Source organism: Eurosta solidaginis, chromosome 5, assembly GCF_040869045.1.
Source record: "Eurosta solidaginis isolate ZX-2024a chromosome 5, ASM4086904v1, whole genome shotgun sequence".
NCBI classification, from domain to species: Eukaryota; Metazoa; Arthropoda; class Insecta; order Diptera; family Tephritidae; genus Eurosta; species Eurosta solidaginis.
The window spans coordinates 99900965-99925545 of NC_090323.1; the positions used below are offsets into that span (position 1 = coordinate 99900965).

Sequence of the window (24581 nt, forward strand, 5' to 3'; positions counted from 1 at the left end):
TCGTTCCCCATACAAAAAGTTGTGACGGCTTATGTTGAGAGGGTCTAGGAATTCTTTATTTTTTTTTTTTTGCTTATTCGGAAGATCGCTTACTAGTGTCATTAAGTAATTTTTTAGTCTTATCGTACTACAAATAAGACTTATCGTAAGAGTATATTTAAAAAAGATTTTCAATGCATAATATGCTAATTGTTTTTTATATGCACATACTGAATAACATGGAATAAGAGTCAGCTTGATATTACCTATTTGTAGACATTTACATTAGAGATGCTATAACTTCTAAATTTATTGACTTATAGCAACAATGTCTTGAATTAGGAAATATTTTCGTCTGGTTAAAAAAAAAGAAAACAGTAGGTGGGGCACAATTAAGTGACCTAATTAAGTGAAGACGACGTTATAGCTCGAAAGTACATTAAAAACAAATATGCAGAGTTTCAATACCAAAACAATGATGTATCAATATCCAAAATCGGATGTCAATTAACCAAGTTACAATAGAAAACAATTTTGGCTGTATTTCAAAGGATCTAAAAAAATTTAATCAATTTTTTCCGAAACCCTCTCAACATAAGCTTCAAATGTAGGGGCGGACTATATAACTTTTTTTGCGACCCTTTATAATAAATATCTAATAATCTCTCTAGGGTTTTGAGCAGAAAAGATGTCAAACTAATAGGCCTTTAGTCTTTGGGGTGCAGATGACTGGTTTTTCCCGCTTTTGGTATGATGACTACTCGAGCAGTTTTAAAATATTCTTAGCTGACCATCTGCAGCACAGTAGAGAATATCCCATCTGGACCGGGCGATTTGAACTAGGCAAACATTTGTAATGCCCATTCAACTTAGGTATTTGTCACCATTCCTGGTATTTTTCGCTCCGTATTAGGATTGTAGACGTGGTTAAATAACTCTTCCGCATCATCTCCTGATAGGAAAAGTGTGTTAAGTAGTGCATCACAGGGCTCTTCACTACTGTGTGACCATTCCCCGTCGTCCTTTTGTGTCATTCCTGAACTGCATCTCTCTTGAACAGGACTTTCCTCATAATCGCTGTTTCCCTGGAGTATTCTATGTCTGCGCCAGATCCGTGTCCCTGAAACCCGCTTTGACCTGTTGGTTTCTCGTTTGTAGATACTCAACAGATCCCTGTACTCCTCGCTTTCCGCAACTTATACCAGCTTAAAAATCTCTCTTACCTGCCCTCTAAGAATTCTTACTCCACCATGGTGGCTTTGTTTTCCCCTTGAATCTTCTCAGAGGACAATCCACCTCTTCATAGCACCTCGAATGTGCAGGTTGAACGCCTCCATAGTACACTTTTGGAGATAGACAGATGTCTGAAATTGGACAGAAAAATCTGCGAGACGATAGACCTTATATTACTGGCAACAATTGAATACAACCGAACGATTCATTCGGTGACCAATGAAAAACCGATTGATATAGTTCACGCTACACCAACCGATATGAGAAATGAGATAACCATGAAAATAACGAAAGCACAACAGGCACAAATGGAAAGAAATAACCCTTCCAGGCAGAATAGGGTGTTCGAAGTAGGGGAACGCGTATTAGTAAAGACGAATAGGCGACTGGGAAATAAATTTTCCCCTTTATATGTCGAAGAAAGGGTTGAGGCAGATATAGGAACCACGGTTCTCATAAAAGGGAGGGTGGTCCATAAGGACAACCTGAGATGAAAACCGTGGAATGTCTTTCAATATTATAAGGTAAATTAAAAGAAGGTTATTTTTCCCCATCTTTCAATAGCAAAATTGACGGACTACTCGACTTCCGATTATATACCGATCCAGGATGGCGACGTAACAGTTTGGACACACTTCGGCTATCTTGAGCATAGCACCAATCTTACGGTATATAAAGAAATAGCAGAAGAAACGAAAGGACTAACAACGCATTTCCCTTTATCCCATATGAGAATGCTACTCGACTCAGACATTTCACGCATAAAAGTTCTTTTAACAACACTGGACATTCACCTTAGACAGGCTAGGAGTATTAACATTTTAGGTACTGTTCTAAAGGTGATTGCAGGAACACCCGACTTCGAAGACTTTAAAAACTTAAAATTTCGGCAGCAAGAGCTAATAGAATCAGAGGGACATCAGATAGAAGTAAGCACAAGGATACAGGAAAAATTAAACCAGCTAACGGAAACAGTTAATAAAATTATTAAAAACGCAAAGGCTGTACAGATCGATACTCATCATTTGTACGAAACGCTGCTTGCGCGAAATAGAATCCTTATAACCGAAATCGAGACTTTAATTTCAACCATAACCCTTGCAAAGATAGGAATCATAAATCCCCTCATGCTAAACTCGGAAGATTTAAAAAATATTTTTGAGGCACGCTCTACAAATACAACAATTACTGACCTAATGGAGGTATCATATATCAAAGCCCTTTTAGATGGGAGCCTTCTGCATTTCATAATAAAGTATCCTAAACCTACATTAGTTTGTAAGAAAATTACTATTTTCCCTGTTCAACACAATGGAACTATCCTGCACCTTGGGAACAACAACAACGTTGCCGACTGTGGGAATCAAAACTTGGCGATTGGGAACTGCAACACAACACTCACAACAACTTTTTGCAAAAGATTGCAGCATCCCACGTGCGCACAACAGCTGTACTCGAATAATGTTGCTCACTGAAGTACTTGCCCTAGCAACCTCGAACCTATTACTGTGGTTGACCATGGCATTATCATTATAAACGATAACACCGCTTTGATCAAAACTGGCGAAGACTCCGAAAAAACAATAACGGGAACTTATTTACTTTCCTTCGACGATGAAGTTTACGTTAACGGATCTAACTTTATAAACCGAAACGGCATGTTAAAGAAATTACCAGGGCCAGCGGCGACGGTTCTCCTTAATATCACCAACCATCAAGAAGTATTGAGTCTTCCATACCTTCACAGGATAAGTATGGAAAATCTGCGCCAACAATATCAGGCTTCGCTAGCATTATTTTGATTATCGTTTGTTACACTCTAGTTAAAATATGGCAGAGGAGAAGGAAAAGACGCCAATGCCAAGACCTTCAGCATGTCATTGATAACTTTAAGAAGTCCGTGGACTTCCATAATTGCTTCAGGAACGGTATCCATCCGGCTCAACACTTCGGCCAATGGCTGCTCTGGCGCCCACTGCGGTCATGAAGGTGGAAGCCGGGGGGCGTTTGCACCTCATTCGTGCACTCCTTGATGCATGTTCCCCTCGCGCAACGATCGACCGCAAGCTGGCGCGAGAGTTAGCACTGCCGACTACAACGCTGCCGGCGAAACCGGCTGTGTTATTAGATTCCAGGGCAAGCATGGACAAACGAAGACGGTGACGACTCACGGAGTCTGCGTCCACGATTTTACGCGCGTCAGTCCGACGTACAACGTCAACCCCAGCGTCGCGGCTCCTTATGAGCATATTCGTCTGGCGGATCCCCAATTCTACGCCTCCACGCCCATCCGCCTCGTTCTTGGCGGCGACGTGTACGCCGACATTATAACGCCGGGCACGTTACCACCATATTTTGGCTCGCTGCTGGCCCAAAACACTATCTTTGGTTGGGTGCTTTCGGGGACACACCCGATCTAGTATACCTTAAGGGGTATTTAGTTTAATTTTTTACGTTTATACATGTAAATAGCACCGTTTTTTCTCGAAATAAATGCATTTTTTTATTTGAATGGCAAGAAGCATATATTATACAGGTTCCGTTTATTTTTTCTTATCTCTTCCTAGCTATAGGTAACGGCGAAGGCAAGGAGGATGCCGTCGCGCAATCCGGCGCTCACAACTTAGTTTAGAACCTAGTCTTAAGACCAATCGTGGTCGGGGACGTTCGGGCGGCGTTTGAGCTGTTGCGTATCACAAGGGGACCGGCATGTTTAGGCCCGAAGACTAAATTCTTATTAACTTGCGCCACCCTAATAGCACCATATTATCGACAACTAGTTCGCCCACATGCATGTATATTTGTACATATGTAGGGTTATGTTGTCCGCACACATATACATGCATGCCGGTACAACTGTGTGCGGAAGCTTCCCCTTAAAACCGGAGACTTTTCCCGCGGTTCAACGGTTGTCCTCGACAAGGCAACCGACCACTTTTCCAGCGATTGTCGAGCGATACACAGCCATCAGCTGTCCCGAGGAGCCCCGCCATTTTCAATTATTTCAAAAGGTAAATAATTTGTTCGATGCTAATTTTTCTTTCACTTTAAATAAAGCACTATTTATAACGAGAAATATCTCGCTTTGCTCTTTTTCTTTTGCTTATCTAAATCATGCAAACACAATTGTGGTGCCTCCACTCCCGTGCCGAGTTGCGACACACCACAATAGTGGTAAATAAACGGTAAGTAATAATGAATTCAGGTTGCAAAAAAACGCTTGGCAAAGGCTATCAGTATTAATGGTTTGATAAAATTAATAAGTATATTCGAAAGTTTGTGGATAGTTGTATAACGTGCAAAACTGTCAAAGGTACTTCCTATTCCTAAAATAAAAATGCCGTGGCATACAGTACACGTAGATATACCTGGAAAACTGAGTGAGAAAAGTGACCTCAAAGAGTATGTGATTGTTTAAGTTGACGCTTTTACCAAATTTGTTTATTTATTTCATACTTTAAAGTTATTTACTGACAGTTGTGTAAAAGCTATGAAGTCGGCTATCTCTTTGTTCGGTGTACCCACCCCCACCCGCATCATAGCTGACGAAGATTTCCTGAATTCTATGCATCGTAAAAAATAAAACTTCACCTAATTGCTACCTGCGCAAGCCGCTGAAACGGTCGAGTTGAGCGCGTGATGAGGACACTAAAGAATTTCTTGTGAGCAGTTGAACGAAGCCACTGATCCTGGCAAGACGCTCTGGGTGAGGTACAATTAGCCCTAAATTGTAACGTTAGTCAAACAACCGCGGCAAGTCCACTTGAGATGTTGATTGGCAAATAGGTCGTCGTTTAGGTTTGATACCACCATGTTAAAATGAGAAAGAAGTTGATGTAGCGAATGTTCGGAACAGAGCAAGTGAGAACATGTAAAAGGTGGAAAAGTATGAAATATCCAGATTTGACAAAAGTCAAGCAAAGGTTGTGAAGTTCACAGTTGGGTATTATGTGTTGTTGAAAAATTAAGAAAAGCATCAAACCAAGTTGGATGCAAAGTTTAGAGGTCCCTTCCTAGTGGCTGAGGTCCTCGATGCCAACCGTTACATGTTAAAGTCACTACAAAACAAACGAACGTATAAGTACTGCCATGAAGATATCCGAAAAATTCCGGATAGTCATATTCCTAGTGAATTAGATATTGAAAATGAAATGTTAAACCCACCCAAGAGTTCAGATGAAACAAAGTGCAATCCACTTGGTAAAGACGATGTGTTAACGGTTCAGTAGGAACAGTATGTTATCCGTCCTAGTGTGGCGATGTATAAGCCGTCCAGGTGGGACGATGAGTTATCCGTAGTTTGTTACAATGAGTTAGCCATATTGATAATAATATAATTTGAGACCGAGTAAACACAAACAAGGAGAATTTTTATTAACTAAAAACAAAACAATATGAACTATTGAATGAAAATAATAATCCAAATGTAAAAAAGATATGGTTATGTAAAAAAAAAGGAGCGGAATATCAGATATGGGTTGCTGTGATGGTAAATTTTTTTGAACGAATTTAGTATGAAAATGTAGTGCACCTATATCGGTCCTACAGAAAATTACACAAAAGTCTTGAATTGGGGTATCTGAGGACGCGCAGTTATTCCAGAATTAAGAATACAAACACGGGTACTAAGTTTTTCTACCCGTTCAAAAGTTCTCCGCGAAAAACAGTTTGAAACCGAGGTTGACTGCAATAAACCGTCCAAAAATGTGCAAAGAGAAATGAAAAGATGTGTTTTGTCCTATTATCAATAGTCCAAAGGCGAAAAAGTATTCGAATTATTGGAAGCGAGGCAAAAACGCGTCTATTAATACCTCCCCCGACGGTTTTGGTCGTATTTTAGCAATCGTCCCCGGTAATAAAGTATCACAATTTGTTAACTAAAATTGTCCAAAACACATGGATTTTAAAGAGAGATGTAATTAAGTGCTCCTTTGAAAGTAAATAAGGATATTTCTTTGTAATTTTACAATAAAAATTTTACGCAGTTTTCGTTAGCAGCTACTACACTTTTCTAGGACCTAAGAAGTACGACAGTGCCAAATAGCATCCACAAAAAAAAAACGAACAAGAACAAGCATTTTATCAGGTGAGCGTGGCTGTGTATGTGCGTGCTGCTACATATCCTACTTGTAGACTTGTACTATGGTTTCAACAACCGAGCAAACAGAGAGAATAAATAAAAGTTCATTCGGAAAGTGGCATTGATGCAAACCACACTTTGGACTTCGTTGTGCAGGTCAGCCACAAAATGGAGATTTGTGTGAATTTGAATGATGAAAATAGTTTAAATTTGTCATACATATTACACCGTGTCGTTCCCCATACAAAAAGTTGTGACGGCTTATGTTGAGAGGGTCTAGGAATTCTTTATTTTTTTTTTGCTTATTCGGAAGATCCTTACTAGTGTCATTAAGTAATTTTATAGTCTTATCGTACTACAAATAAGACTTATCGTAAGAGTATATTTAAAAAAAATTTTCAATGCATAATATGTTAATTGTTTTTTATATGCACATACTGAATAACATGGAATAAGAGTCAGCTTGATATTACCTATTTGTAGACATTTACATTAGAGATGCTATAACTTCTAAATTTATTGACTTATAGCAACAATGTCTTGAATTAGGAAATATTTTCGTCTGGTTAAAAAAAAAGAATACAGTAGGTGGGGCACAATTAAGTGACCTAATTAAGTGAAGACGACGTTATAGCTCGAAAGTACATTAAAAACAAATATGCAGAGTTTCAATACCAAAACAATGATGTATCAATATCCAAAATCGGATGTCAATTAACCAAGTTACAATAGAAAACAATTTTGGCTGTATTTCAAAGGATCTAAAAAAATTAAATCAATTTTTTCCGAAACCCTCTCAACATAAGCTTCAAATGTAGGGGCGGACTTTATAACTTTTTTTGCGATCCTTTCTAATAAATATCTAATAATCTCTCTAGGGTTTTGAGCAGAAAAGATGTCAAACTAATAGGCCTTTAGTCTTTGGGGTGCAGATGACTGGTTTTTCCCGCTTTTGGTATGATGACTACTCGAGCAGTTTTAAAATATTCTTAGCTGACCATCTGCAGCACAGTAGAGAATATCCCATCTGGACCGGGCGATTTGAACTAGGCAAACATTTGTAATGCCCATTCAACTTAGGTATTTTTCACCATTCCTGGTATTTTTCGCTCCGTATTAGGATTGTAGACGTGGTTAAATAACTCTTCCGCATTATCTCCTGATAGGAAAAGTGTGTTAAGTAGTGCATCACAGGGCTCTTCACTACTGTGTGACCATTCCCCGTCGTCCTTTTGTGTCATTCCTGAACTGCATCTCTCTTGAACAGGACTTTCCTCATAATCGCTGTTTCCCTGGAGTATTCTATGTCGGCACCAGATCGGTGTCCCTGAAACCCGCTTTGACCTGTTGGTTTCTCGTTTGTAGATACTCAACAGATCCCTGTACTCCTCGCTTTCCGCAACTTATATCAGCTTAAAAATCTCTCTTACCTGCCCTCTAAGAATTCTTACTCCACCATGGTGGCTTTGTTTTCCCCTTGAATCTTCTCAGAGGACAATCTGTTGTAGGCAGTTGTCAGTGTCTTTGATAAGAAGTTGTTGCACTCCTCCAACTCCTCTACGGTGGTAACCCCTTAAGGTTGTACCAGCCTTCCTGATATACATTTCTGAATTGGTACCACCCTTCTCTACCTTATTTATGGGGATTCGGAAGCTGATATATTCCTGGTATGAAGAGGATGGTCATCAAGGACCCTCCATTCGTGGCTCGATACATTCTGCGCAGAGCTGAATGTGATATCAAGCACATTGCTTGACGTTGGCCAAACATATATGGGCACGCTACCCCTGTTGGCAACCTGTAGACTACTCTGCAGTATATAACAAAAAAAGGACTCACATCAATAATATCATACTTTCCTGATACTCATGACTTCGAAATAGGCGCCACATCAAACGAATACTCCTCAGGAGTCAGGAGAAGCTAGCTTGATGCCACTTTACTGTGTTGGAGGTTTATTTTGAAGACTGGCAGCGCCGTTGAGCTGTTTGTCTCTCTCTAAATTATCCGCCACTGAGCTCAAGCTATGGATTTTTCCGCTGTTCCGCTCCCGAGTCTGGAGGTCCGTTTCTCCCTTCCTTTGCGAAGCGCCTTTATTAGACCCGCATCATCATTGAGCTGATTGTCCACTTCCAATACCTCCGCCTCTATCCCTTGTTCTTTTCTGCTACTTTTCTACCCCACCTGCTTTTAGCATATTGGGGTTTTTCTGAAGGTTCTCAGCACCATTGATTTGCTTGTGCGCCTTTGACACTGCGCCTCTGCCCCCATTATTTGCCGTTATTTTCAGGTTCTCGATATCTTTTCCATCTCCCCTGCATTTACAGTATTGTGGTTACTGTCCTGAGGATTCCTCTTATTAAGGCGCATAAAAATATTACCTGCGCCCCAGTACATTTTCCCAAGCTTTGAGAGCAAGAGATCCTTTGATTCCTTATTATTTCGGGCTCGGGTCGGGCTACATGAAGTAGCTTTAAATGCCAAGTTGGTATATTCGTAGTAGTAGTTCTAGTAGTGCCACAGTCAGCGACTGCTTCGCAACTTCGTTTATCTTCTTGGTGACAACCGGAGTATTAGCGTTGGCTTCCTATAGTATCATCTAGTAAGGTGGAGTCTGATCATTATCTCTATTTGGATATTTAACATTTGTGTCTTTGTTTCTCAAGCCATTATTCCCTTACTCTTCCGGTATTACAGCTTTCGAGGTACATGGCTTTCCAGTACTTATATTTCCACTTTCGATCCGCTTGGCATATTTTGAAGTTTGGCTCCTGTCATTCTGGCATAACAATCTAGATAAGGAGGTTGGCAAAGAGCTTATTCGCGGGGGAGAGGTATTGCAACTTAGAAACAGTTACCCAATTTAAATCGGCATGCTTTACTGCAACCAAAGCAATCAAAAGAGCTAAGACTTTGTTTTACAATGAAAAGTTGAATCCACCAATGCAGCGCCATAGGGACGATTGGCTTGGGAAAATCCAAAGAAGGTGTAACTTTTTCCTTTGACTTAGACAAAATGAACACTAATTTTGCTGGATTGCCGGAACCTAACCCTCGTGTGCGTTCCAAAAGCTATTGTCAACGTGTAGATATTGTTTTCAGTCCTCTTGAATTTGTGTGTGTTGATGACTTCGATGACTTTGATTCGGCGGCCACCGTGGTGTGATGGTAGCGTACTCCGCCTACCACACCGTATGCCCTGGGTTCACACACCGGGCAAAGCAACATCAAAATTTTAGAAATAAGGTTTGTTCAAGCGAGCGACTAGCGCACGCACCATGAATTGATTTTACATATTGAATTTCCCTTTATGCATTGAACTTGTAGTTATTAGATGACTCCCTCATGGGAACACCCCTAAAACCTCAGCTAAGTGGTTGGCAACGCGTGCGCTACTCGCTCGCCTGAACGAGCATCCACTGTCAAACACTTGTTGTTGACATTCTTCTTTTTACTTTTTATTAATTCGAATTCTTTATTCATCCCGGTGTGATACATAAATTTTGTAAAACCATCAAAAATGAAATAATTTGTTTCTAAAGTTCAATACCGTGTTCTCATCAACTCGCAAGTTTATGCACCTTAGCATTGTTTGATCTAACGTGAAAATAGTGTCTATATAGTTTTCGCGTATAGAACAGATTTGCTTTGTGAAGAAGAATACCCTCCGTTTTCCTCGAAATATTTCGTGCGAAATATTAGTTATCCCGGCACAGCTACCGCACCCATATTCAGCCGGTGCCACCATCTACAACCGCATCATCGCCAACCCCAATCACCATCATCAACGCAGCAGCCGCAGCCACAACAGCTACACACTCCCAGGAAAGGAAAGGTGAATAGTGCCCAGCACAGCCAGGTAAAATTTGTAGTTCCACCCCCTAAACAGTGGTCCTTCGACGCCACTTGGAACCAGCCATACAAAATAATAAGTACCAATCTCCAACCGTGAGTATTAAATGAAATACAATACAACCCCATCACGGAAAATCTATACGTAGATAGAACAATTAAAGCATTTTGAGTATCGAAACCCATTATTTCCCGCCGAAAGTTGTAATTTCCCGCAAAAAATTGCACATCTCATTTCATACATATACATATATATATACATAATAACTCCTGTTAAATCTCAGTACGGTATATGCGCAAAACATAATAAGAAAACCTCTATAAGCTAGATACAGTGGGCACGTATATCGATTTTACCACTCAAATATTTGTTTTCGGTACTACATTTGTATACCGCTCCAAAATTGTTTAATCTCTCTTAAATCGATACAGTGTCTTCCCTTGCTGTTTATCATAGCATAAACCTCTACAGGTTTCTTATTTATCCCCATTTAAAGTAATACAAAACGCAAAAAAAAATATTTTTCAATATCCATACTCGCGTATACATACGTACGGATTTACAAACCAAAGTAAACGACCTAAGCGCTAAAGGAAAATCTTGTGCACAGTGGTACAAGAGTGGTGCAGTGCGTGTAATAGCACTTTTCTCGCAGAAAATTTGCACGCTATAAATTCGCAATCTCCAATAAGAATTTCGATAAGCTACTCAGCTTTCTCGCATCAAAACCCCTTTACAGTCCAACAAATCGAAGCGCAAATAAGACTCCTCTAAGTCACACAAACAAAAAAAAAACCAAAAAACCTCATCTCGAGATAATCTCATACGAATTAATTCCCCACATCAAAAGTATAATAATTTACCCTAGATACTTTAATACGCATATATATACACGTTTATAAAAGTGCGGTACGGTGATACAATTTTAATTTTGTTGCTCTCTCAAGCGAGTACAGTGGTACGAATTCACGGTTCGCGTTATTAAATATATAATTTCAAAAGGTCAAAAAGTTTATTTCTCTTGTCGTGAAACTTGCATTGCGGTTATAAATCTTTCTTTAAGTCGTCAACTCACTCTCTCTCTCTCCGGCGCTCTCCCTTACTCTCAGGCTCTCTCCCTCGCTTGCTCACTTTATGTTAGGTGTCCCCCAAAGAAGCCAATCAAAAAGCCCCACAATGAGTGACGACGAGAAATCCCAAGGCAGCTCCAAAGATCAACGCCAACCGCGCCTAACCACAAAAAAAAAAATAAGCAAATGTTCACGGCAAACAAATTCATCTCGGAAACGGATAATTTCACGGAATACTGTGCTCGATTCAGGTCCACCCCGATTAACGAAAATACGGAATCGTCCCTGAAAATTAAAGATACCAATATTGATAGGTTTTGGGACCGGGTCCAAACCTCCCATGACGCGATATTAGATACAGATGACCTAGATCTCCCAGATGACTTCAAACCGGTCGCGTTTAATAAATACCAGTCATGTCTAATTATTTATGAGGACACAAAAGCCCAGATAGGGGACCAACTTATGTTGCTCCAACAAGCAAACACTATCATAGCCGCCCCCACCGTATCACTTCCCAGAGATGGAACAGGTTTCGGCTTAAAAATCCCGCCTTGTGATACAGAAGTATTTTATGGGGGTTACGAACAAGGTTTTTCAATTAGAAGAAAAATTTTCTAAGCGGGGTCGCCCCTCGGCAGTGTTTGGCAAGCGCTCCGGGTGTATTTCTGCCATGAAAAGCTCTCAGTGAAAACTCATCTGCCTTGCAATTTGTATGGAAAAGAAAGAGGAGCACGACGCAAATTGGAAGAGAAGCTAGGCCTTAGATCTCTTCGGAGGTTATCGCGCCTTACATTTATTTTATTTTATTTTATGATGACTTCGATTTTATTAAAGCCATACTTTCTGTAAAGTCCAACCCTATTGGATTTTATAGGACCAGTGCGAAGTTTCTGAAAATTGTACTGCATAAACTTTAACGTCCCATCACGGGTGCCAAGACATTACAAAACTCTTTTTTTGAGGCAGTGTAGAACTAATTTCGAATTAAATGAACCTTTTCGGTGCTTGTGTCATGATTTTAACACTCATTCTAATTCATTTGATATAATGGATTCACTTTTTACCATAAAGAAAACTGTCTTATCCTATGTTGCTTTTGTTGTTGTAGCAGTGCTTCGCCCCACCTAATAGTTGCGACCGATTACAAATTGTTATCAATATCTTCTAACGGGAGTCCAAGAACACTTGCAGTTTCAATAGGGGTGGCCATAATGAAAGGGGTGTTAAGAGTTTAACCTGTTACAGTATCCAGAACTTAGTTGAGCTAGAGTGACTCGTGTTTCCCCGGGGAGTATGCGTTCCTCTTCCGCAAGTTTTGGGTACTGTTATTTGAGTACTGGATTCACCGGGCAATTCTCGGCATAAAGATCCGACGCCTGTTAATTTGTCTTATCCTATCTTAACTCTTAACAAAAAAAAAACCCTAATAAATTAAAAATGTTCACTTATTTAACAATGTAGTATGTATATGTATAATTTATAACTGATATGTAATTTCTAGCTTATGATTTTTATTCTGTAGCTGAGCAGTTTTAGATATCGACGCCTAACAAACCTCCGCATATCAACAACTCGGCAATAACAAATCCGTGTGTCATGCGGATGCGCCCCTCGCGCCGGTCGGGCGGGCTTTGGAGGGTATTAATCCGTTGGGTATTATTATTCTCTATATATTAATACGCTAACAAAATTTCCATACAATCAATTGACAGGCTGTTTCGAATACTTAGCATACGTATGAAATCGATTCGTATTGATCAGCCGCAGTGCATAGGCCTATTTTTGTTAACAAATATAACTCTATTTGTTTATAATTAATAGAAACAGTTTTTTGTAAATTCGAACAATTCATACTAATATCGTTATTCATTTTCGTGCACAAGCGCGCCATCTTTGGGAACAATTATCTAAGTGTTCTAATACGAATTTCAAAGACCTAAACCTTTATGCACAAGCGCGCCGTCTTTGGGAACAATTATCTAAGTGTTCTAATGTGAATTTAAAATTTTATGTATCCCCGCTAAATTCGAAAGCACAAATGATTCACCACTTACCTATAATAGCCTCTACCAGGTTAGGTTAGGTTAGGTTGGGTGGTAGCTTCCCTGATAAGGGAAGCTCACTTGGACAACATGACGGTCCGTTGTGATACCACATATAATAAACTAAACTAACGGTGACGTAGATATAACTACTTAGAGAATCGTTGGGTAGCAACGATAAAGTTCCGAATGATCCCGATCTCAACCTTGGATAGCTCCTCGGGAGATCCAAGTGAGTCACGACCGAAATACTTTCGCCTAGTTCTGGCAAAAGCTGTGCAGTCAAGCATAAAGTGATTTGGTGATTCCACCTCATCATCCTCCATACAGCTGCAGCAGGATGGAGTTTCCAATATATTGAGACGTATCGCATGGATACCCATGGGACAGTGCCCTGTCAATACCCCAATGACCATTGATAGGTGAGCCTTAGTGAACCCAATTATTTCAGCAGACCTCCTGCCATCCACTATCGGCCAGAAAGGTCTTGATATCCTGCAAGACGTAGTGTCCGCCCAACGTTTGCTGAGCTGACTCGAGGCCCAGCTATGGAAGAGCAATCCACAGGTGGCTAGCGGAATCCCGAAATCCCTACAGCCATCTTCATCCGGTTCAGTTGTACCGATTCGGGCTAAGAGATCCGCTTGACAGTTACCCGGAATATCACTATGGCCCGGGACCCAGCTAATCTTAATTGTAAAATAATTCGATGCAATCGCAAGTGAGGTCAGGCACTCCCAGACCACCCTCGATCGCACTGTAGTTGAGCTCAAGGCCTTTATAGCCGCTTGGCTATCAGAGTAGATATTAAATTCCCTAACCGTAGTAGCGCTGGATAGCATTTCATCCACCGCATCCTTAATCGCAGCAACCTCCGCTTGGAATACACTGCAGTGATCACCCAACTTAAACTTGCGGCTTACATTTAGCTCTTGACAAAAGACCCCCCCGCCAACCTTTCCGTCCAACTGTGACCCATCCGTGAACAAGTTAACCGGTCCCATGCCCCATATAATTCCTCTTCTCCACTCCTCCCTCGGGGGAATGACTGGGGCGAAGGTTGTATAGGGAGCGGCCACCGGCATGCAATAGTCCGTCCTGTCCGGGATAAAGTCGAAACTAGTAAGAAGGCAAGAGTGTCCGAAATCAGAAAGCATATAACCCATATCACGAAGCCTGACCAACGACCGGGCCGCGGCTGCCTTTCCCGCAATATCTACTGGATGTATATTCAGCATGACATTCAGTGCCAAGGTAGGTGTTGTTCTCATAGCGCCACTGATACCGATAAGCGCCGTCCGTTGCACTGACACTAACATTTTGGAGGTGCTCGCCGTGTCCAGTGCTTTCCACCAGACCAGCACCCCATAGAGCAGAATCGGTTTGACCACCATCTCATAAAGCCAGTGTACTACTTCTGGCGAGAGCCCCCATCTCTTTCCGATAGCCCCCCTGCAGCAGTACAAGGCAACCGCGGCCTTCCTGGCCCTATCTTCCACATTGGGCCTCCGGCACAGCTTCTTGTCCAGAACAATTCCCAAATATTTAACCCTGTCAGTAAGTACCAACGGTACCCCTCCAATCGAAGGAGTTCTGAAGTCGGGTATCTTATATCTCCTTGTAAAAAGAACCAGTTCTGTTTTTCCCGTGTTGACCGCCAATCCACATGATTCAGCCCACCTAGCCACAGTATCCAGGTAGCCCTGCAGAACATCGCGCAGGGTGCCCGGAAATTTGCCACTGACTAGGATAGCGAGGTCATCAGCATAGGCAACCACCCGACAACCATTGGCTTCCAGCTCCACAAGAAGCTCGTTGACTACCACAACCCAGAGCAGAGGAGATAGGACACCCCCTGTGGCGTGCCCCTGCACACCTTCCTCCTAATTATGGCCCCTCCCCACTCCGCTGCGACAATTCTGCCGCAAAGAAGTTTGCTAATAAATTCAACCAGAGCCGCTTCGACTCCTAATCCCACCAGAGCTCTTTCGATTGCCTCCGGTAAGACATTGTTAAAAGCCCCCTCGATGTCTAGAAAGGCACCCAGAGCATACTCTTTATGTTCTAGAGACCCCTCTATTTGCTTTACAATCGAATGGAGAGCCGTTTCCGTCGATCTGCCTTTGCAGTTCGCATGCTCTGAAGCCGACAGTAACCCCCCAGGTATCCTTTCCCGTAGGTACAGGTCAATCAGCCGCTCAAACGTCTTAAGAAGAAACGACAAGAGACTGATTGGCCTGAAATCCTTAGGTGACACATGAGAGCTCCTGCCGGCCTTCGGAATGAAGATCATCCTAACCGTGTGCCACGACTTAGGGATATAGTTAAGCCTGAGGCAGTTAGTGTAGATGATGGCCAACCAGCGGCAGGAAATCCCTAAAGACCTTTGAAGTTGCGCAGGAATGATGCCATCCTGGCCGGGTGACTTATTGGGCTTAAACGAATTTATAGCCCAGGATATTTGACTTTCCCGTAGTGGGATGGCAGGCATTTCTGCATGGCCAGCAACCGCCGACCACGCAAGCGAAGATCCCTGCGCAACTGGGACATCGGGAAAATGATTGTCCAGTAAAAGTCTCAGGGACTCCTCGCTACTCATCGACCAGTCCCCACCATCATCTCTCAGACACCCCCGAGGGGCGGGATTCCTAGAGAGTATTTTTCTAAGCCTCGCGGATTCATCGTAGCCCTCTACGTTTTCGCAGAAGATTCGCCATGAATCTCACTTGGCTATCCTTATTTCATATTTATAAATCACTGAACAAAAAAAAAAGTTACAAAAATATAACATTACATTTTCATATTGCCTTTTATGCTAATTACGAAACAAAAAACTGCCCCAAAAATGTTTTTGATTTTAGGTCAAAGCGGCAACTGGCATAGGCAGTATATTACCCACTATCTATATATTAATACGCTAACAAAATTTCCATACAATCAATTGACAGGCTGTTTCGAATACTTAGAATACGTAAAATCATATAAAAGTTTTATGAACCGAATAACTCTATTGTTTATATGTATTTAATTAGCGAATTTTGCTCATATTGCTTTATACAATGGTTTTTGTAATTGATATTAGAGAAAAATTGTAAGTTTACAAACGGCGATGGTTACTAGGACATGTTTCTGAATTTCACTTCGTCATCAGCTAGCTTTTCGGGAGCTGAGCGTTGAACTCGAATCTCCAACATTTATATCAGTGCAAAGCTAGATGCCTTTAGCTGCTAAGCCATATGAATGTCCCGTTGTTCGCTTTACAATTGGTCTCTAAGAGTTGCCTTTTTGTTTATATTCCTTTTATCACCATGTAGGCACATACACTCTGTATGTAGTTTATTCCTAATGGTGTGGATATGATTTTTAGGCGCGCTTTTGAAAGCTTAGTAACATTTGTTTGGATTTTTACAGTATTTGTTTTTTTTAATAGTTCCGCTGTTACTATTATATCAATATGATCATATGTATTTTGTTTAGGCCACAGGCCTAAATATATCTCCCCCCCCCCTCGTAACATAACTTTCTTTGTTTTATTTTCTTCGTTACTACCACCCGCATATTCTTGTGATATACACACAGGCATGTGTGAGTGGTAGTATGTATGTGTCTTAGACGTTTACCGCTGTGAGCCCGTGGTACAGCAACTTTGTTGCCGGGAAACCCAACGAAGTGGCTGTATCGTGGGTTCATCGGCTCATGTGGAAAAGAGTCTCGTCCTCTTTTAATCCAGCAGCCAGCAAAGGAACACGTAATCGCCCGTTCACGTAAGTTCAACTTTTCAAAATTATTATCACATATATATCATTTTCCACAACATTTGTTAAACCTTTTCTTAACACTTGTTGTATTTATATAAATAAAAGCACTTTGTGAATTCTTTTTATTAATACGAAATCTTTTTGGTGTTTTTATTTTCTTCCCCCTCTTTCGCCTTAACTATTATTTAACAAATTCGTGGGTGCGCGCCGTTGCCACCACGCATTTGTTCATGGTCCTTACCACGCCGGTGAGAAGAGCCAATCACCAATAACTACAGTCCACTCCACTCCCTAGGCAATTAAATCGAGGAAGAAGAGATTTACGACATCAACAATACCGACAATCCACAAAAAGTCAATCTACTAATCCGGATCAGCAATTTATTGAAAGGTACGTGGTTTGAAAATATTCCGTGCTAGGTAGGGTTTTCCTTTTCACTTTTAATAAAATTTCACAAAATAAAATTACAAATTACAAAGTGACTTTTTTATATGTAATAGTGCAAGTGATTTTGTTTTTTTTTTTTTCCGTGAAGTGAGAAGTCTCATCTTGTGCAAAAATAGGAAAAGGCGCTTAACGCAGTTATTTAAAGTTTGTGCAACACGCCTTGTGACTATCCGGAACTATCCCCCACCAGCGGTAAGATTTTCCGGACACAGCTCAAGGTAGCACAACACTGCTCTAAAAGGTTAACATAATCTCAAACACCGATTTGCGTCACTTTTCGATTTTCACCTTTGCAGGATTTATCTGAAAAAATTAATTTAATCCACTGCACAAAAATTCGATTTGTTAAGGTTGCTTATTCAGAAACCTGTAAATTTATTTTAGGCGCACATTTAATTAAATAAAATTTTCTTCCACATAAAAATCACTTGCACTTATTTACACGGGCAATACGTTTGCAATTTAGTTTGGTGCTATAGTACAAAGTGCACTTAGTTACATACACATATATTGTTGTTGTTGTTTGGGTGGCCAAAAGGCTTATTTCCTGTTCAATTTTTTAAAAATTGAATTATTTTTATTTTTCACTTGCGGCAATACACAAATCAGTTTTTGACTGATCTAATTTTTTGTGATACAAAAGATCACAGCCCTTGGTTAAATTACCAAAAAGTCCATAACGAACGTTCATACATTTCTTTATCTTTTCACTAACACCACTTTCTTCACTAGCCATTACTTATTGGCTTACACAATTCGTTAACACAGCTGCATTAGCACTTTCTTTTAACGATTACGTGGGTGCGCGCCGTTGCCACCACGCTCTTGTACATTCCCTCAAACTACTAGCTTTCTTGCAAGCTTCAAGGCCACTTCACCGAGAAATCTATCTCGAATACATTCCTTCATTCCAGTTCATTTTCAATCAGTACTATCTGCAAAGGCAATTAATTAATTAATATTTCAATAATATAATGGATACCTATATACGCCAAGCAGAGGCAGTGACTGAGTTTGAAAATGACTATAATGATATGTCCCCTTCAGACCATACAAAACACACCCTCTTAGTCCAAAAGGAGGAGTTGAAATCGCTATGGGAGAAGGTGAAGCAGACATATGAAGAACTCTTGAGCTCCTCAGAACTGGAGGCAAAAGAGCTGTCGGCCATCAAAAAGAAGCACAAAATTACATACTTCAGCTTTCTCAAGTGCCAGGCAGCGATGGCTGAACTTTCGGAAAAACTTGAGAAAGCTGAAAAGAAAGAAGAAAGCTCAGGAGACAGGGAATATCGCGTGCGCCTGCCACCGTGTGATACGGACGTTTTCAAAGGAGATTACCTTTCTTGGCCTTCATTTAGAGACATGTTCACTGCTATATATATACGTTAAAAAAACCTAGAAGCAGTAGAAAAATTATATTATTTAAAACAAAAGACTCAAGGTGAGGCCAAAGAGATAGTTAGGCGATGTCCTTTAACGAAAGACGGTTTCGAAACAGCATGGAAAAATCTTTGTGACAGATACGAAAATAAACGTATCTTAGTAAACGCCCAATTGAAAATCCTTTTTAGTTTGAAAGCAGTTGAGAGTGAATGCGGTAGCTCTATAAAGAAACTGCAACGTGAAATAAATAATTGCATCTCGGCGCTCCAGTGTCATCACATAGACATATCAAACTGGGATGCAATTATAACATATCTATGTTCCACAAAACTGCCAGAAACCACACTGGCACTCTGGGAACAAACAATTGAAAACAAAACGGAAATTTCAAAATGGGCAGATATGGATAGATTCTTATCCAATCGTTTCCAAACCTTAGAAACCGTGACTGATCTGAGAGGGGATACAGTTTCCAAAACCTCAAAGCCACAAGTATCTCGTTCGACAACAGATACATCTGCTAAAAAATTAGGGTCCTATCAGGCAAGTGCAAGTGTAGCCAAACCTACGTGTAAGATGTGCAAAAGTCCTGCACATCGAATTTCAAAGTGTGAAAAGTTCTTACGTTTAACACCCAATAAACGGTTTGAACAAATTAAGGGCAGCCGTGGGTGTATAAACTGCCTTTCTGCTGGCCATTCGGTAACAAAGTGCACCAGTCAAATGAACTGTGCCACATGTCATTTAAGACATCATACACTGCTTCATATTTCGAACCAGCCAAAACCAACCAATACTTCAGACACTATCGGAGCATCTGCATCTACCTCACGGGAAGCTCAAATACGACGCAATGCTGAAAGGGAAAATGCTCCGATTAATAATGTGAACTCATGTTTCGCAAATACAAATAAAGGGGTATTACTAGGGACAGCTCAGGTCAATATTCATTTTAATGGTGTTGACTATTCGGCGAGAGCCCTAATAGACTCGGGATCGGAATGTTCATTCATTACCGAGAAACTAAAGCGCAGAATTAATCTGCCATCCAAACACTTGCATGCCCAAGTTTCGGGCATCAATAATACAATGTCTGCACAAGTAAAAGAAGCGTGCAACATACAACTGCGGTCACCAACCGACCCATTAATCAATATCAATACGATCATGCTGGTTTTACCATAATTGACAGGGAATCTTCCAACTTGCCAAATAAACGCAATGACTAGGCAAGCATTCCCTGACTTAGTACTGGCTGACAAACGATTCTTTGTTAATGAGCCAGTCGATCTAATTCTGGGCGGAGACATATACCCCCAAATTATGTTAGGTGGCATTAAGAAAGATGTGCTAAACACATTAATAGCACAGGAAACGGTGTTCGGCTGGATTTTGACAGGCCGGACAGATGCGGTTGATACAAATAAGACCCTAGTTTCATATTTTAACGAGGTCACTTTAGACAAACAACTGGCGGCTTTCTGGGAGATAGAGGAAATTCCAAAGAAGAGGAGCATCAATAAAGATGATACTTACTGCGAGGAGCTATACAAATCCACAACAGTTCGGAACAACGATGGCAAATACGTAGTCTCCTTACCCTTTAGGAAAGAATTTAGCCTAGGCCCCTCATTAAGAAGTGCGTGTTCTCAATTCTATCGCAACAAGACACGACTTGCGAAAAACCCAGTCCTTCAAACGGAATACAATAGAGTTGTATCCGAATATGAAACCTTAGGGCACATGAAACAAATAGGCAATATTTCGCCAGACTCAAATGACGGTTACTTCCTACCTCACCATGCTGTTATAAAGGAGGGAAGTACAACGACAAAAGTCAGAGTCGTATTTAATGCATCTTGTCCTACCACTAATGGCAAAAGTCTTAACGATGCCTTATATCCAGGTCCGATTCTTCAATCCGACCTGACAATCCTTATACTACGTTGGCGGCTGTTCAAATACGTATTTAACAGCGACATAGAGAAAATGTACCGCCAAATATGGGTCAATGAAGACCAAACAAAATATCAGCGAATCATATTTCACAAATGCCCCAAAAACCCAATTAACATTTACGAATTGAAAACGGTAACCTTTGGTGTTAATTGTGCTCCGTATCTTGCGATTCGGACGCTGCACCAACTAGCAGATGACGTCGAGACATCGCATCCAATGGCAGCAGATATTCTGCGAAATTCCATGTACGTTGATGACGTACTCGCCGGTGGACACAGCATCGAAATTGCAATCAAGGCAAGGGACGAAATATCATCGGCATTGCAATCGGCAGGTTTCCCATTGCGAAAATGGACGTCCAACTGCAAGAAAATTCTGCAGGGTATACCGAAGCAGCATTTATTAACAGAGGACTTCCTAGAGTTTGAAGATACTAGTACGGTTAAAGCGCTAGGCATTAAGTGGAACGCGCATTCCGACCTATTCTATTTTACTGCTAAACCTTTTGAAAACAGCAATGCCATCACAAAAAGGGCTATACTTTCTGCGATTGCAAAGCTTTTTGACCCTCTTGGCTGGCTGGGACCAGTAGTAATTGTAGCCAAAATAATAATGCAAAATATTTGGTTGGAAGGGACAGGCTGGGATGAAGAAGTATCACAAACTACTCTAGATCGTTGGACCGCAATTATGCAAGAATACGGAAAAATCAACGATATCCGCATACCGCGATGGGTTCACTTTACCCCAAGGGACAGCGTCGAAATACATGGATTCAGCGATGCCTCGGAAAAAGCATATGCCGCCACTGTTTTCCTGAGGGTACAAACAAAGGATCAAGTCTTCACCAACCTGTTGATGGCCAAAACGAGAGTAGCCCCGGTCAAAACCATATCATTGCCACGACTGGAACTCTGCGGCGCAGTCCTACTTGCAGAAATTATAGAGTCGGCCATAGAAAATATGCAACTTTCAAACATTAAAGTAACCCTTTGGACAGATTCGACTATAGTACTGGCGTGGATCCGAAAACCACCATGTTCGTGGTCAACGTTCGTGGCACATCGAATAACTAAAATCATCGATAAAGTAGGAGGCAAGGTATGGCGGCACGTAGACTCCGCGTCAAATCCTGCAGATTTGGCGAGCAGAGGCCTCTACGCTTCGGATCTAATCGACAATTCTTTGTGGTGGCAGGGACCTTCTAGGTTACAAGAAGACAACGAAAATTGGCCAACACAAGAAGAAGATTACAATACGAATATGGAGGAAAAGAGGGTGAAAGTTCATACAACTTCGGTCAAAAATAACTTTGATATTCTAGATAGGTTTTCCGATTTACCAAGGGCATTTCGGGTTATATCCTATATTCTTCGGTTTTTCCAGAATACGCACCCAACAACTAAAGCCTCCTTTAAAAGGGATTCTCATTCGATAGCTCCTGACGAAATAGAAAAAACAACACGAAGATTGATAACAATATGCCAGAGGCAACATTATCAAGAAGAGTACGCAAATTTGAAGTCAGGAAAACTTATAAATGGGAAGAGTGAGATTTTACCCCTGAACCCATATATAGATGAAGAAGGCATCATTCGAACTGGGGGGCGGACAGGGCATCGAAAGACATGTCCCATAATGAAAGTCATCCCATTATTCTTCCTTACACTTGCAGGTTATCCAGACTTATAGTCCAATCCTCTCATGAGACCACCCTGCATGGAGGGAACCAGCTGATGCTACGTCATATCCGCACTCAGTACTGGATCCCACGTGTTAAAATAATGATAAGGTCGGTTATCCACAACTGCAAAGTCTGCACTATTTACAGGAAGCGGACACAAACGCAACTTATGGGGATCCTTCCGAAGGAGCGCACCACCTTTTCTAGGGCCTTCACCAACACCGGGGTAGATTTCGCGGGACCATTCGACATAAAATCCTACAGAGGGAGGGGATGTCGAATTTCGAAAGGATACGTCTGCCTGTTTGTCTGCTTTTCGACGAAAGCCATCCATCTAGAAGCGACAAACGACATTCGTACCGGGTCCTTCCTAGCTGCCTTCGCCAGATTCGTATCCAGACGGGGCTGTCCAAAAAACGTTTACTCCGACAATGGTACTAACTTTGTCGGAGCTTCTCGATCTTTACGATCCGAGTTTAAAGCATTTCTGCGTGAAGCAAGGGACGGAACGTTGTCTAAATATAGCCATCACATTATAGAATGGCATTTTATACCGCCAAGCGCTCCTCACATGGGAGGTTTGTGGGAAGCGGGGGTAAAAAGTTTTAAGACCCACTTTAAAAAGATCGCGTCCGATCATAAATATACTCTCGAAGAGTTTACAACCCTCTTATGTCGAATCGAGGCCTGCCTCAACTCGAGACCTATAAGTCCCTCATCCAACGACCCTTCCGACCTGGAGCCGCTTACTCCAGGCCATTTTCTCGTAGGTGGGCATCTTTTAGCTCCACCTGAACTCGTCTGTAGTGAAAACCCTGCCTCGATTGTAAACCGATGGCAAAAGATGAAAGCCCTTCATCAGACCTTTTGCAAAAGATGGAAATCGGAATATCTCACCGAGATCCAGAAACGGTATAAATGGAAACATCCACAATCCAACTTAAAACCCGGGGACCTAGTCGTCATAAAAGAGGATAACCTACAACCAAACGAGTGGAGAATGGGCAGAATCGTCAACACACATCCAGGTTCCGACAACCGGGTACGTGTTGTTGACGTCAATACAACTAAGGGACGAATTACAAGACCAATAGCGAAACTGGTACTACTTCCGCCCAACGACAACGAAAATGAACTTTAATAGTCCATATTCCTTTATCCCAAAAAACCCAGCTCTCGTTCACCCCGAACGAGGCCAACACACAAATCACCCAGCTCTCGTTCCCCCGAACGAGGCCAACACAACCTAACGCAGACTCACTATCTGCCGCAGAATACAATTGAATCATTTTTTTCTCATTATCATAAAAATCAAACTGCCTATTGCCAAATTCCTCAAACGGGTTTTTGGGTTTGCTATATCTGACACATTGCACCCGCAACCGCTTGGGCTTAAATGCATAATAATTTTCTCTCAACCGTGATCACTTAAATGAGTATCCAAATGTATTATTTACATTTCTTTACAAAAGTTAAATAAAATGAACTATCTATGTATAATGAGCCTTGTCCGTCCGGATGTCACGTTGTTTAAGTTTTCCCGAATTATTTAAAGAATTATTGAATTGCTTCAAATAAATGTTTTCATACATTTAAAGCGATACGAGCAATCCCTGCTTAACTCATACAAATAAACAACCGTGGGTAATTCGTTGAGTTCCATAAATGGAACACAAACAGCAACATTACTAAGTTTCTTTGAAAACCATTCCACCAAAGCAAATCCCCAGATACAACGAAATCTATTTCTTATGACTCCTTCCCAACTAATTTCCACCCTTTGCCACCCTGTATTTACAAGCGTTAGCGAATTTCAAACAAATCAAGATTACCTTTCAACTTTTATTTAAAAAAAGGGAACAGCTTATTTCGTTAAATATAAATAACTCTCAGTTTCGAACAGCTCGTAGTTTTTCAACACACTACGCGTACAAAAGAGAAAGACCTATAATTTTTGAAATTACAAAAAAACGTTCGTTTTGCAGTACGCTTTGATATTTAATGCTGTGGATGACTGAGAAAGGGTATACTATGCATGTATTGAGTTGGTTAATTTTAATTTCAAGCGGAACACTAATCAAGCATTC

The 24581-nt window shown here is 41.1% G+C and overlaps 1 pseudogene; it reads right to left on the bottom strand.

The window, feature by feature from the left end:
• The window catches only part of LOC137233928 (uncharacterized), a 133372-nt pseudogene that overhangs the window by 107805 nt on the left and 986 nt on the right, over positions 1–24581 (bottom strand).